The sequence below is a fragment of the Orycteropus afer genome, unplaced genomic scaffold (assembly GCF_000298275.1).
Source record: "Orycteropus afer afer isolate SDZICR_OR568_19922 unplaced genomic scaffold, OryAfe1.0 scaffold00115, whole genome shotgun sequence".
Lineage (NCBI taxonomy): Eukaryota > Metazoa > Chordata > Mammalia > Tubulidentata > Orycteropodidae > Orycteropus > Orycteropus afer.
Window position 1 is genome coordinate 7,304,771 of NW_006921702.1, and position 4,340 is coordinate 7,309,110.

Sequence of the window (4,340 nt, forward strand, 5' to 3'; positions counted from 1 at the left end):
TGACCTGGCTCTCACCTCTCTAGGATATATACCTAGTAATGGTATTGCTGGGTTAAATGGTATCTCCAATACCAGCTTTCTAAGGAATAACCATACTGCTTTCCACAGTGGTTTTGTCATTTCACAGTCCCACCGGCAGTGTATGAGAGTCCCAATCTTTCCACATTCCCAGCAGCATTTGTTATTTTCTGTATTGGTTAACCTTGCCACCAATGCTGGGGTGAGATGGTATCTCATTGTTGTTTAGATTAGTATGTCTCTGATAGCCAATAATCGTGGGCATCTCTTCATGTGTTTGTTGGCCACCTGAATATCCTCCTTTGTGAAATGTCTATTCATGTCTTCGGCCCATTTTTCAATTGGATTTTTAATTCTTTTGGTGTTGAGGTTTGGAGTTTTCTATAATTCTTAGAGATAAGTCCTTTGCCAGATATATCAACAAATATGAATTTGTTGCTGTCATTTTGTTATGTGCTTTCTCATAGCGTTGACTTCTTTGTTCCGTATAATTTTCTATGCTGAGCTCATTTTGTTTATGAATTGTGTGTCACTTCCTTCATTGTCATTGCTTTAGTATTTGCTAAGTATTTGTGCTGGTGCTCTTTTTAATTTTGATATTAAGGTTTATCATTTTTATGTGAGGTTACCCTGTGATTTATAGTTTTCTTCCCAAGTTTAGAACAGTCCATTCTGTCTTGTAGTTGTCTTGACTTCCCTACTATTTAGAAGTTCTGTAACTACACAATTTTTCTCACTTTCTGGTTTGTAGTTGTCCTCATTTGTCAATTAATATCTCTGGTTCTCTGTTTACAATCTTGTAGGATTGTTTACTTTGGATTCTTCCATAGTTGAGTTAGTTTCTGTGTTATGTCAATATGTATATTAATGGTCAGTTGTTGTTTGCTGTTGTTGGTTCTCTGCCCAAAGTACTCCCTTTACCATCTCTTGTAAGGTTGGTCTGGTTTTAAAAAAAATTCCCTTAATTTCTGCTTATCTGGAAATGTCCTAATTTCACCATCATATTTGAGATTCAGTTTTGCTGGGTACATAATTCTTGGTTGGAAATTTTTCTCTTTCAGCATTTTATATATACTATCCCATTTTCTTCTCACCTGCATGGTTTCTGCCAAGAAATCTGAGCTTATTTTTATTGGTTGCCCCTTGTAGGTAACTTTTCATATTTCCCATGCTGCTTGCAAGATTCTTTCTTTGTCTTTGGTTTTGGTGAGTTTGATGATGATATGTCTTGGTGATTTTCTTTTGGGGTCTATTCTGTTTGGGATTTGTTGGACATCTTGAATGCATATATTTTCGTCTTTCATCATACCAGGAAAATTTTCTTCCAACAAATCTTTGACAATTTTCTCTGTGCTTTTATTTGTCTCTTCCTGTTCTGGAATTCCAATTACATGTAAGGTATTCATTTTGATGGTATCCTACATGAAACATAGGTTTTCTTCATTTTGTTTTGATCTTTTTTTTCTGATTGATCACTTTCCAAAGAAATATTGAGATATTTGCCTTCAATCTCAATAATTTGGTCTTCCATTGTTTCAGTTCTACTCCTTTGCCCATTCAATGTGTTATCTATTTCTGAAAACTCTGTATTAATCTTCTGGATTTCTGTCTGTAGATTTTGTATCATTTCTAATTTTTCCTTTATTTTGTCATTTTATTCTTGTATTGACTTTTGAAATTGTTCTAGGTTTTTCTCTGTGCTTTCCTCGATTTTTTTAGTGTTTTCCTTGATCTGTCTCTCAATTCATTAGAGGTACTTAAATATAATGCTTTTGAATTCCTAATCAGGGAGTTCCAGTGCTGCTTGTTCCTCAGGAATGTGTATCCTGGTCCCTTGTTTGTCCTACTTTATCTTTTTTCTTTTTGTGGACTGTGATGCTCTGTTGTCTCTGAGACATTGTGACATTTTTGTGTTTATATTTAATTGGTGATTGTATATTGGAGTCACTTGCCCATGATTTTTCTTTGTTTTGTTTTGTTTTTATCTACATAAATAGGGTACTGTGCTGTGCTCCTATATTTGCTAGTTGGTAGCACTTATACACTAACTGCCTGTCTCTTTTCCCATTGTCAGCATCCTGTATATCCCTGCCATCCTTGGCAAACAGAACCATTTGTGGGTCCTATTTTTGTTCAGTTTTCTCCACTAATTTGTGACTAATCCACTTCTGCATCCTTCCTTTCAAACTCAGATCTCCGGGATTATCTTCTATAACTGTCTATTGGTTTCTCTTTTCTTTGTTGAACAGTGTCTGTGAAGCTTGTCTGCCTTTTCCTCCAACTTACTGGAAGTCAAGTGTTTGTCTTTTTGCTCTTGAGGTGTTTAAGTTTTCTGTATAGTTTAGAAAGTATTACCTTGTCAGATATGTTATTGCCAAAAATTTTGCCCAGTCTGTAAGTTCTTTTTCCTCTTTTGGAGAAGTCTTTTGATACACATAGGTGTTTAATTTTTAAAGAGTCACAGTTGTCTAGCTAATCTTATATTTTTGCATTTTTGCTTATGTTTGTTTGTGTATTTTTGCCATAAATTAGAGCCATACTGAAGGCTGTAGTTTTTGATCTTCATAAGTGTTTCAAGTCTTCACTTTCAGCAAGTAAGCTTCTGTTAGTGAGCCTTCCTCCAATCCTGATGCCATGTTCTTTGTCATATAGTCCAGCTTCTTGGATTATTTGCTAAGCATAAAGGTTGAATAAATACAGTGTAAGGATGCAACCCTGACTGACACCCCTTTCCTGATTTTAAACCTCACAATATCCCCTTGTTCTGACTGCCCCTTGGTCTATGTACAAGTTCCTCATGAGCACAATTAAGTGTAGTGGAATTCCCATTCTTTTGAATATTATCCATAACTTGTTATGATCCACACAATCAAATGCCTTTGCACAGTCAATAATACACAATAAACATCTTTCCAGTATTCTTTGCTTTAAGTCAAGATCCATCTGACTTCAGCAATGATTTCCCTTGTTTCATGTCCTCTTCTGAACTCAGCTTGCCTTTGTGGCAGTTACTTAGTCATTCTATATACTGCTGCAACTGTTTTTAAATTATCTTCAGCACAATTATACTTGTGTGTGATGTTCATGATAATGTTTGATAATTTTTGCATCCTGTTGGATCACCTTGTTGAGAATGGGCACAAATATGGATCTCTTACAGTTGGTTGGCCAGTTAGCTGACTTCCAAATTTTCTTGGCATAAGTGAGTGAGTGCCTTCAATGTGGCATCTGTCTGGTGAAACATCTCAATGGGTAATCCTTCAATTTCCAGAGCTCTGCTTTTTGACAGTGTCTTTAGTGCAGGTTGGACTTTTTCCTTCAAATACCATTGGCTCTTGATCATACATTGCCTCCTGAACTGTTTAAACATTGACAAATTCTTTTTGGTCCAGTGACTCTGAGTATTCTTTCCACTTTCTTTTGATGCTTCCTCCATCATTCAATATTTTACTCATAGAACCCTTTAATATTTTCAAAGTATTCTGTTATTCTTTTTATTTCAGTTGGTTCTGATGTGACAATGCCCATTTCATTTCTTATTTGTGTTATTTGCATATTCTCCATCTTTTCTTTTGTTAAATTTGCCAGTGGTGTTCGATTTTATTAATCCTTTCAAAGAAGAAACTAACTTGACTTTTGTTGATGCTTTCTATCTTATTCTGTTTCATTTATTTCTACTCTAATCTTTATTATTTCCTTCAAGTCAATGTAGGCTCTTTTTGTGTTCTTTTTCTAATTGTCACAGATGTTTGGTAATGGTGTTGATTTTGGTTCTATCTTCTTTTTATTTCTTCTATTAATCTGTTGTTTTTAAGCAGAGAGTTATTCAGTTTCCATGTACTCAAAGCTTTTCTTTGTTCTTCCTGTTATTGTTTTATAATGATATAACATATTGAATCTTGCCTCACAGCCTAACTTATGACCTTTTTCTGGAGAATGATCCAAATGCACTAGAAAAGATTATGTATTTTATTTTAGTTGGATAGAGTGATTTGTATATGTCTGCAAGGTCAATTTTTTGATTGCGTTGTTTAGACCTTTTCAGTTTCTTTCTAGTTATCTGTCCTTCATCAAAAGTGATGTGTGAAAATCTCCTATGATTGTGGAGTTTTCTACTTCTCTTTTCAATTATTTTAAAGTGTGATTCATGTAATTGGAGCTCCATCACTGAGTAATATTTATTACTGCTATATCCTTTTACTGGATTTATCTTTTAATAACTATATAAAGGCCTTCCTTATCTCTTATCCTGGTTTTTGCCTTAAAGTCTATTTTATCAGAAATTAATATTGCCACTACTGCTCTTGTTTGGTTATTACTTG